We start from the raw sequence: 12,182 nt of genomic DNA, 5'->3' as shown, positions 1-12,182 counted from the left end.
GCTCTTTTGGTAGAAACCTGGGCTGGGCAGCAGGGGGAGGGTCTGGGTAGGAGCAAGAATAGTGTCAGAGGCTCTTGCAGGAACCTCTGGGATCTGGGGACTAGTCTAGACACCGCTGCTCCATCCAACCCTCACATTGTGAGGATACAGAAGCTCGGGCTCTGAGAAGCTAAAAGAATTGCCTAAAGTTACAGAGCCAGTAAGCACAGAGTTAAAACTGGTACCAGGACTCCAAACTTCTAGTTCAGAGGTTTTCTACCACAGTAAACAAGTTCTTGCCTTAGACCTTTTTTTTCTGGTTTCTAGAAAATATAGAAAGAAAGAAAAAAAAAAGTGTGGGAAAAAAATAAAATCCACCTAATATCCTATCAATCAGAAAAAAATTATATGCCACATTCCTAACATGACATCATTTTCAGTAATTTTGACCTCAAAAATGTAAAACAGATTGGGTTTTTCTCATATTGATTCAAACGCGTGGTTGTCTCTCAGACCCAGTGAGTCTGTAAAATGAAATATTCTGTTTCCTAGACTCTAAGTGGGGAGCCCTGGTGGCGCAGGGGATAAGTGCTCGGCTGAAACCAAAAGGTCAGCAGTTCAAACCCACCAGCCACTTTGTGGGAGAAAGATGTGGCAGTCAGCTCACGTAAAGATTACAGTCTTGGAAACCTATGATAGGACTGACTGGCATTCAACCCAAAGGCAAGAGCTGGCTTTGCCGAACTGACACAAAACAAGGAGTGGGTGATCCACCAAATTCTGGCACATTTGGGGTGAAAATCAGAGATCTGTGCTCTACCAGAGATTTTGCATAAATACAGGAACAAGGAGTTGAGGAGGCAGTCAGGCAGTGGGTGGAGGCAGAAGGTGCTTGCTCAGAAACTAGGCCCTAGGGCCAAGTGTCCGTAGTTCAAATCTAGCTCTGTCACTTAAAAGTTATTTAACCTCTCTGAGATTCAGCATCCCATCTATAAGAAGGGAAGAGTAACAATGGTAATTTAAATCTCAAGATCAGCAGACAATACAGCAGGTCGCTGACCCAAGTCCCAAGAACTGTAGGTCAGATGACGATGAGCTGGATGCAGGATCCAAAGCAAGCCAGCCATCTTTGCCAGAACATTCATAATATATACTGAATGCAGGCCACACCCCCAGGAGACACCTCTTACAACTGATTGGCTGAAAACATCAGATGACATCATGGAGGACGACTACATCATTACATAACTGCTAAATTACATCATTACATAACTGCCAAACCACTGAAAATCATGGCCCAGCCAAGTTGACACACAACCTTAACCATCACAATTATTTAAATTCATTGATTTCTTTGACTGTCTTAGTTTCTGAGCCAAACAGCCTTAACATCTCAACTATTACAGTCATTAGAGCTCATCCTTCAGAGAACATGCATATCAACCAGAGACTCAATGTCACCAGTCCCTGAGTGTACACACGCGCACGCGCGCACACACACACACACACACACACACACACACATCATCTTCAATGGCAGAAGCAACTGCTAATCTTCAGTTTCCCTCTGGGGGGTTGCACAGATATTCCTCCCCCGACCTGAGCATCCCTTTCTCCAGCATATGCACAAGAACCTGGACAGGACAGAGTCACCAAAGATCGCTCTCCTAATCCTTACAGCCAACAGGGAGAGGCAGGGCAGATTTTGAAGCAGATGGAATTTTTACAGCATGGCCAGACGAGGCCACACAGTGCTTCCAGAATCTCAGCAGTCATGTGTGTGAAGTAATAGAGGAACAAGCATCATTGCAACACTGTGTGACCCAGGGCCTAAAGAGCAGAATGCTGCCTTGGAGATCAGCGTCCTTGTGTTCACACTGAGGGGAGATGGGCCTTCAGAAGGAGCTGGGGATGTAGGACCGCTGGATGTTATTACATTTCCATTCTCATTATCCTTTCCTTCACTTCCATGATCATCCCCCACCCCCCTGCCCCCGGGGTCTCATTAACATAGTTTTAATGCCTTATGTGTGCACTGGCCTCATCCTTTCAGGCACTATTTATCTACACCGAGGGCCTAACATTGCACGGGGTGGCCAGCGCAGCGTGTTGCCCTGTGTTTAGGTTCACCAAAGAGGAGTCAAAGGCAGCGCTGAGCCAGACTGTGGTGATCAGAAGCCCTGTGCTGTCACAAATTGCTTACCCTGGCCCTCTCCTTCCAGAAGGGCTCCACCAGACAGGGCTTTGTTCGTGCTTTCTGCTCAGATGGGCTGAATTTCATTATCTCCAGGCTTTTGGCCTGAGTCCCCACACCCCCTTGCTCCGGGCACGCATTACAATTTGACAGGTGAAATCACTCCGGTTAAAGCTGTTGCCTTTTAAAAAGCATTTTCTTTCCAGCTATAGTTTCTTTCCCAAATAAATTCACTAGGTGGCAGTGAACAGTGAGGGAAAGAGAGCTGCTTTTGAAATGAATTCAAAGGCAGGTGGAGTTGAGCGTTCTAGGATTTGGAATTCTGAATTTTTTAAAATCCTTCCATGAGCCATGGGCTCTGACATACCTTAATAACAGAAGACAAACCACAGTGCCAAGGGAAACGCTTAGTCTTTCTTAAAAGATGAAATGCCAAGGTTTATTACCTAACCTCCTCTTGGTACTCTTCTGATCATTTCTATTCTGATTACATTCATAATATTGTCAAAATCACAGACATCTTCTTGGTTTCCTGTCAACATATTTCCTTTACAGAAATTAGGGAGCAGAACTAGGCCCTACTCATTCAGTCAAAACTTCTATTGTGTGTGTGGGAGGGGGGAGAGGGTGCAGGTGTCATAATGTGTGAGTGTGTGACTGTAAGATTGTGGATGTGTGATGGGGGTATGTGTGTACAAGATTGTGTATTATGATGGGTGAGAGTGTGTGTGTGTTAGCGGGTGTTAGTATGTGTGAGCGTGTAAGGTTGTGATGTGTGATGGGTGTGTGTGTGTGTGTTAGTGGGTGTCAGTATGTATGTGTGAGATTGTGATGTGTGATGGCTGTAAGTACATGAGTGTGTGTGCATTTTAGTGGGTGTCAGTATGTGTGCGTGTGTGACTATGTGAGATTGTGGTGAGTGTGAGTGTGTGTGAGTGTGTGCTGTCTTTAGAAGGCAGAAGAATCTCATGATTACCTCAAAGATTTAAGTATCACCATTCTTTGATTAATTTCTCTAAATAACCATTATCTCCTTTTCTCAGTCAAGAGGGGCCCTTCCTTCCTCCCATCAAACTCAGTGTCACTGTATTCCTACCAGATAAAGCCTGAAATACCATATTGTATCTGGTTTGGGAAGACATCAAAATTGAAATTTATTAAAGGATATTAAAATCTTAGGTCATATACTTTCAATTAGTTTATTTATGTGCTGCTTGGCTTTTAACCTTAGGCATAGAAGAAAACAATTTTAAATCAACTGAAAAGGCAGTTTCCATGAACTTCTGAGTCTTTCCTGTGGCAGCAAAGTTGACCGCTCTGGGATCAGGAATGCAGGCACTGTCGTTTTTATAGCCTTTCATCCCTCTTCTCCCCACTTGACCCCTATCCACAGGCCTACCCAGGCCCTGCCACCTTAAGCAGGAGCAGTGCAGAGAGCTCTATTTCTAGCCAGACATTTCTGGACACAACGGCATCATTGAGTCAGGTTGCTTTAACCCTGACCTTAGACTCAGTTCTCATGACTGGACTCTCCCCTTTTCCAGCTACTCTGTGCCCAGGTCTTGACCTTTCCCTAGGTCTGAGTCCTTGTCGTGGTAACAGTCTACCCTTCTAGTCCTGCCTTGCTCTGTCAGCTACTCTCCATTGTCTAACATCCTGCTTTATAACCCAGCCTGGTCCTGGGACCCCACTTCGTGGTGACAAACTCCTTTTCACAGTGTTAACTATATGCCCATGAATTATTGAAATACTGCTAACTTCTGGGTCTCCAACAGTGTGCTCCACAAAGCTATTTGTATACCACATTATTTCACTGTGAACCTCTTCAATGAAGACCAACATTAAGAACTCCAGCTTTGTCTGATGTCTGTAGCCAATGAATATTTATGGAGAGTTATTATATGCTTGGAGCAGGGCTTCAAACGAGTTCATTCTGGCTTGACCACCTGCTGAAAATTTGCATTTCCACCCCAGATATACTGAACCATAAACTACATTTTAACAAGATACCCCAGGTGATTCGTATGTATCCCCCAGGCGATTCTTATGTATACTTGGGGATACATAAGAATCACCTGGAGTACATAAGAATCACCTGAGGTCTTTTTAAAATTTAGGTTCCGATTCAGTGTATCTGGGGTGGAAATACAAGTTCCCAGCAGGTGGTCAAATCAGAATGAGCTGATTTGAAACTCTGGCTTGGAGTCCCTGGGTGGTACAAACCGCTAACACGCTCAGCTGCTAACTGAAAGGCTGGAAATTTGAGTCCACCAAAAGGCATCTTGGAAGAAAGGCTGGTGATCTACTTCCAAAAAATCAGCCATTGAAAACCCTATGGAGCACAGTTCTACTCTGACACACACTGGGTCACCATGAGTCAGAATTGACTCAAAGGCCACTGGTAGCTGATACTCTGTGCTTGACTATGAGATGGGCACTGGAGATACAGTGAAATAAGCCATGGTTTCTGTTATCAGGGAGCCTACAGCCTACCGCCAGATTTGTGTTCTACCCGACTTTCTCCCAAGGCCAGTGGCAGAGTCTGTTCCCAGCCCCTGCCCCACCTTTGCTGTAAGATCCTTTTCTAGGTCTCAGTCACGCCCAGTCTTCCCAGTCCTGTTGCAGCAAACTGGGCCATGCCTGCTTATATCTGAAATCATTAAAGTGTTCATGACTCACCTTTCTAGCTCAATTTCAAGTAAAACTCTTTCAGTAACTGTCAAGAGGCAAGTTGTTGCTACCTTTATTAGATATGAGAAGGAAGCCCCAGTACTGCATAGTAACCTAGTCAGTGATCTTCCCTAGGTCCACGTGGCGAGGTGCCCCCAGCAGGAAGCATAACACAGGAGCAGAAATGAGGAATCTACCTGGTTTGGGGTGTGGAACACTGGGCCACTTAAGTTCTACCTGGTCAATTTACTGTAAGCTAAACAAATATGGCAGAAGTGTAAAGTGACCTTTGCCTTAGCTTTAACGATGTCGTTGATAAAGGGATCTTGAGGTGAGGTTAGGGGAATATAAGCTATCCCTTGCTAAGAAGATGAAATCAACTGAAGCTAAACTTCTCTCTGCGGTGGACAGTTGTGTCTTCCAGAAAAGTTGTGCTTGTGAGTACAGTGTTAATCATTATGAAAGTGAGTAATTTCCGTTATTGATAGTGTCAGCTATTCCAGTTGAGGACTCAGAGATACACATAATAAATGTTAGTAGTATACTAGCTAGAAAGCAACTAAATAAATACTAGACTCCTCTTTGGTTCTGCATTTGGAATGAGGTAAACATGGAAAAATACCCTCATAGGAAAACTAAGAAAAATCAGTTCAAGAAGAGATGCTCATTAGAAAAAAAAAAAAAAGTATATGTATTTGGTGCAATTTTTTCAAGCAGTTATTTTCTCCAAAGTTGAGTTATGATGGTGTTGTTTTTTGGTTTTGTTATTCTAATTGTTGTGTGAGAGGTGCTTTTTCTACTGTACACACATTCAAATATACACATGTACACACACACACATATGCCTATTCCATCTGATTGCTTTTTAAATGTGCTTTTAAAGGACAAAATGCTTCCTTAAGACATTAACTCTGTATGTGGGGGGTTGTCCCTTTTAAGAAGACATCTAGGTGTGAAATTTAAGTGGGATTTTATTCACAGCTAGGAAAGCATTCTTCTATCTTTTCTTAAAATCTTATTCATGCCTTGCAGTTATAAAAAGTTTGGCGTCGTTCGGTGTTTTTGCTGGTCTATGCAGTCAGGGCCAGAGAGTAGTGACTTCGATGTTACTTGATCTGTACAAGCAGAAGAATTCTAGGTCAATTGAATGGAAGTCTAACTTGAATGATCAGAATAGAGAGTCATGGCCTCTCAATCAATTCCCAGACTTGCGCCAGCTTACAGATTCACAACCCCTTGAATGAAACGGAGGCTGGGTTGCCTTGAGAAAGGACTCCACTACGCTGCAAAATTTTTACTGTTAATCTTTCTCCCAGCCTTCCCCAAAGGAATCTGTGGCCTTTTATGAGAACGACTGTTCACTGGAGGAAAAGGAAATAGGCTTTTCAGGGATTGCTGAACACTGGCTCTGAACTGACACTAGTTCTGAGAAATCCGAAATATCACTTTGGCCTACCAGTCAGAGTGGGGGTACATGGAGGCCAGGTTATTAATGGAATCTTAGCTCAGATCCGTCTCACTCCGAACACATCCTGCAGTGATTTCCCCAGCTCCAGAGTGCATGATTGGAATAGACATACTCAGCATTGGCAGAACCCCCACATTGGATCCCTAACGTGTGGAGTAAGGGCTATTATAATAGGAAAAGCCAAGTGGAAGCCATTAGAGCTACCCCTACCTAGGAAAATAGTAAACGAAAAGCAATACTGCTTTCCTGGAGGTATTGTAGAGATTAGCGTGACCATCAAGGGCTTGAAGGGTTCAGGGATGGTGATTCCCACCACATCCCCATTCAACTCGCCTATTTGGCCCATGCAAAAACCAGATGGATCTTGAAGAATGACAGTGGATTATTGTAAACTTAGCCAGGTGGTGACTCCAATTGCAGCTGTTGTTTGAGATGTGGTTTCATTGCTTGAGCAAATTAATACATCTCCTAGTTGCAGCTATTGATCTGGCCAATGCCTTGTTCGCGAATCCAGTTTTGAAAGATCACCAGTATTGTTTGCCTTCAGCTGGCAAGGCCAGCAATACATCTTCACCATCCTACCTCCAAAAAAAAAAAAAAAAAAAGCCTTTGTCCTCAAGTTGATTGCAACTCATAGAGACCCTATAGGACACAGTAGAACTGCCCCATAGGGTTTCCAAGGAGCAGCTGGTGGATTCAAACTGCTGACCTTTTCGTTAGCAGCTGAGCTTTTAATCGCTACACCTCCAGGGATTACATCAGGGGCATATCATTTCTCCAGCACAGTGTCATAATTTAGTCTGCAGGGATCTTGATCACCTTTCCCTTCCACAAGATGTCACACTGGTCCATTACATTGATGATGTTATGCTGATTGAACCTAGTAAGGAAGAAATATCAACAACTTTAGACTTGAGGGTAAGACATGTGCATGCTAGAGGGTGGGAATTTAATCTGACAAAAACTCTGCCTTCTACCTCAGTGAAATTTCTAGGGGTCCAGTGGCATGGGGATTGATGAGACACTCCTTATAATGTGAAGTATAAGTTGTTGCCTCTGGCTCCTCCCACAACTAAAAAGGAGACACAACACCTGGTGGGCTTTTCTGGACTTTGGAGATAACATATCCCTGATTTGGGTGTGCTACTCCAGCCTATTTATCAAGTGTCTCTAAAAGCTGCTAGTTTTTGGTAGCACCCAGAATAAAAGAAGGCTCTGCAACACATTCAGGCTGCCAAGCAAGCCACTCTGTCACTTGGGCCAGATGATCTGGCTGATTCAGTGGTTCTTGAATTGTCACTGGCAGATAGAGAAGCTGTTTGGAGTCTTTGGCAGGCCCCTATTGTTTCACAGTGTAGATCCTTAAAATTTTAGAGCAAAGCCCTGCCATCCTTTGCAGATAACTACTCTCCTTTTGACAAGCTGCTTTTGGCTTGTTACTGGACTTAGTAGAAACTGAACACTTAACCATGGGCCACCAAGTCACCACGCAGCCTGAGTTGCCATCATGAATTGGGTGTTGTCTGAACCACAGAGTCATAAAGTCAGACGTGCCCAGCAGCAGTCCACCATTAAATAGAACTGGTACATAAGAGATCAGGCTTGAGCAGGACCTGAAGGCACAAGTAAGTTACATAAGGAAGTGGCCCATGTGCTGATGGTCCCCTCTCCTGTTATATTACCATCCTTCTCCCTGCCTGCACCTATGACCTCGTGGGGAGTTCCTTACAATCAGTTGACTGAGGAAGAGAAAACTCATGCCTGGTTTATACATGGTTCTATATGACATGCAGGCAGTACTCTGAAGTGGACAATGGCAGCAGTGCATCCTCTTTCTGGGACCTCCTTCAAGGACAGCAATGAACGGAAATCCTCCCAGTGGACAGAATTTCAAGGAGTGCACCTGGTTGTTCACTTTGTTTGGAAGGAGAAATAGCCAGATGTGCTGATACTGGTTCATGGGCTGTGGCAAGAGGTTTGGCTGGATGGTCAGGGACTTGGAAGGAACATGATTGGAAAATTGGAGACAAGGAGGTCTGGAGAAGAGGTATCTGGATAGACCTCTTAGAATGGGCCAAAGAAGTAAAGATATTTGTATCTCATGCAAATGCTAACCAAAGGGTAATAGAGGCAGAGGAGGATTTTAACAATCAAATGGATAGGATGATGCATTCTGTGGATACCAGTCAGCCTCTTTTCCCAGTCACTCTTATCATTGCCCAATGGGCTTATGAACAAAGTGGCCACGGTAGCAGGGATGGAGGCTATGCCTGGGCTCAGCAACATGGACTTCCGCTCACCAAGGCCAACTTGGCTACAGCCACTGCTGAGTGCTCAATCTGCCAGCAGCAGAGACCAACACTGAGTCCCCAGTATGGCATCATTTCTAGGGGTGATCTACCAGCAACCTACTGACAGGTTATTACATTGGACCACTTTCATCTTGGGGAGGGCAACATTTTGTTCTCACCGGGATAGACAATTACTCTGGATATGGATTTGCCTTCCCTGCATGCAATGCTTCTGCTAAAACTGCCATCCATGGATTTACAGAATATCTTATCTACTGTCATGGTATCCCACACAGCATTGCCTCAGATCAAGGAACTCACTTCACAGCAAATTAAGTGTGTCAATGGGCCCATGCTCATGGAATTCACTGGTCTTACCATGTTTCCTACCATACTGAAACAGCTGGCTTGATAGAATGATGGAATGGCCTTCTAGAGACAAAACCCTTTCAGGGTTGGGCCAATGTTCTCCAGCAGGCTGTATATGCTCTAAACTGGCATCCAATATATGATGCTGTTTCTCCCATAGCCAGGATTCATGGGTCTAAGAAGCAAGGGGTATAAATGGGAGTAGCACCACTCACTATTACCCCTAGTGACCAATTCACAAGATTTTTCTTCCTGTCCCCATAACCCTATGCTCTGCAGGTCTAGAGTTCTTAGTTCCAAAGGGAGGAAGCCTCCTACCAGGAGACACAACACTTATTCTATTGAACAGGAAATTAAGAATTCCTCCGGCCACATTGGGCTCCTCATCCCTCTGGATCAACAGGCAAAGAGGGGAGCTACTGTATTGGCTCATGTGATTGATCCTGATTACAAAGGAGAAATCGGATTGACATCATGTAATGGAGGAGGTAAAAAGAGTACGTCTGGAATACAAGAGATCCATCAGAACATCTCTCAGTACTACACTGACCTGTGGTTAAAGTCAATGAAAAACTATAGCAACCCAATTTTGACATGACTAGTAATGGCCCAGACCATTTAGGAATGAAGGTTTGGATTGCCCCACCAGGCAAAGAAACACAACCAGTTAAGGTGCTTGCTGTTGGCAAAGGGAATATGGAATGGGTGGTAGAAGAAGGTAGTTCCAAATACCAGTTATGACTATGTGACCAGTTACAGAAATGAAGACTGTAATTGTTATGCGTATTTCTTCCTTGTTTTATTATATGTATGTGTATGTGTGTATCCTTCTGTTCACGCTTTCAATTCACTATCTTAATTTTTACAATATTCTTTTAACTGCATTATGCTATGTTGTTGTTGTTAGTTGTCATAGAGTCAGCTCCAACTCACAGAGACCATATGTATAAGAGAATGAAACACTGCCTGGTCCTGTGCCATCTTCATTACAATTGATATATTTGACTCTATTCATTTGGTTATTGTGTTAGCACATCTCATTGAGGGTTTCCCTCGTTTTCGATGATCTACCAACCATGATATTCTTTTCTAGTGATTGGTCTTTCCTGATGTTGCTTTCAAAGTAAGTGAGTCAAAGTTTCATCCGCGCTCTTCTAAGGAGCATTCTGGTTGTGTTTCTTCTAAAACTGATTTGTTCATTCTTCTGGCAGCCCACAGTATATTAAATATTTTTCACCATGCTGTAGAGGTTTAAAATTTCAATAGAATGGAGTAACCCACGCAAGCAGCAATGGTTAGAATCCCTTACCCATCCTCATTTACCTCTCAAGACTTCTCTGTTGAAGTTATTTTGCCCATTCTGGCCACTGTCTTCTACTGAGGAGCCATTTGTCATTTTGACTTCCAGAGTATTGGATGTTCTCTTAGGCACACCCAAGATAAACCATATTCCGATGATGCGAGACTCCTGGGCACCAGTCTTCCTAGCAGATTTAAGATGCTTCCTTTTTTCATCTTCAGAAAATACAAGCCAAGTAGCTTGTCCCAGAGGCCCCTGAGCATATGGGCCATTGCCTTTGGGAATGACATGTTCCCAGACACAGGCGAGATAGCAATCTTTTGGCCCCAAAGAAAGCCATACTCCTTTGTAGCACTATGCGAATTACTTAAACCAAGATGAGCTCTCCTCCTGGTGAAGAAAATTACATGTTAAATTTCTACTCCTGGAAAAAAGGAAGTATGAAAATTAGAAGCAGATTTAAAAGTTGATCCTTTGCCACCCAATGCTTATCTAAGATCCCTGAAATTTGAGAGCTAAGCCTAGTAAAAATCAAAATCAACATCCAAAGACTCTCTTTGGAGGTGTACTATCTATTCAGCTAGTCCTAGGAGTCAATACCATAGATAAGTACATTATTTATTTTAACATTCTAGGTGCAATTACACAGTTTGCCTTGTGCAAATTGCTCTTCATAAACATGGCAAATCAATGCTAGTTACCAAAATCCATCTACAACTGATAGCACATGAAAAAGGGCTTTGCAAAACAGTCTTGAAAGCCAACCTACATAGCCTGCCGCACACAGGCCAGCTTATTACCCGCGTAATCACACAGGCACCCTGGCAAGCTTATTGATTCCTCAGGACCTGGATATGACGTCGCTCCTAATAGCACGTGCAATAAGCCATAACCTCCATGCAGATTAGCCATTAGCCCAGGCTGCAGCTGTCAATTGCCTGATGTAGGCTCACACTGGGAAGAGCAAGTGATCTCTGATTAGGACAAATCATAGCAAGGCCAGATGTGAAGGACCTTCGTGTGGAGGAACAAAACCTGCCTGCTGCTTGTAAGCAGGGTCTCTGCCTATTGTTCTTTCCACCACGCTGATAATCCTTATATTTGATGTTCATGAAGCCAAACCAAAAAAACCAAACCAGCTGGCTTTGAGTTGATTCTGATTCATGGTGAACCCACGTGTCACAGAGTAGAATTGCACTCCGTGGCGTTTTCTGGGCCGTGACCTTTCAAAAGCAGATTGGCAGGCCCTTCATTTGAAACACCCCTGGATGGGCTCAAACTACCAACTTTGTGATTAGTAGCCGACTGCTTCACTGTTTCTGTCACTCATGAGCTCCTGGTCCATGAAGCCAGGGGATGCAAAAGCAGAATATAGATTAATCCTCTACACAGGTCATTGCTCTCTCCCGTGTGACATTCCCTACACTTGATCACTGCCCTCAAGACTGACTGAGATTCTAGAAAACCAGATTAAGTACATGAGGTTCCTATCTTGCCCACAGACTAAAGTCTAAAACATGTGCTTCTAAGCAGCCCTGGTAGCACAGTGTTTCAGTGCTCAGCTACTAAACGAAAGGTCAGTAGTTTGATCCCACCAGCTGCTCCAAGGGAGAAAGATGTGGCAGTCTGCTTCCATAAAGATTATAGCCTTGGAAACCCTATGGGGCGGTTCTAGTCTGTCCTGTAGGGTCAGTATGAGTCAGAGTAGACTCAATGGCAACAGGTTTTGGTTTTTGGCCTTTTACAGTATGTGAGTCCGAATTCGATCTCAGTGTTGGTTCTTGCCATCCTCCTGTTTACACATGCAATCCCACTACCTCATTTAATTTTCACAACCACAGTCTATTAGCTGCACTCATCGTATAGAAGTTCAACATTCAAATAGAATGGAGGAACCCAAGCAAGCAGTCA

Source organism: Loxodonta africana, chromosome 4 (genome assembly GCF_030014295.1).
Source record: "Loxodonta africana isolate mLoxAfr1 chromosome 4, mLoxAfr1.hap2, whole genome shotgun sequence".
Taxonomy (NCBI): Eukaryota; Metazoa; Chordata; class Mammalia; order Proboscidea; family Elephantidae; genus Loxodonta; species Loxodonta africana.
The sequence above is the reverse complement of the archived record's forward strand: the minus strand, read 5'-3'. Positions refer to the sequence as shown.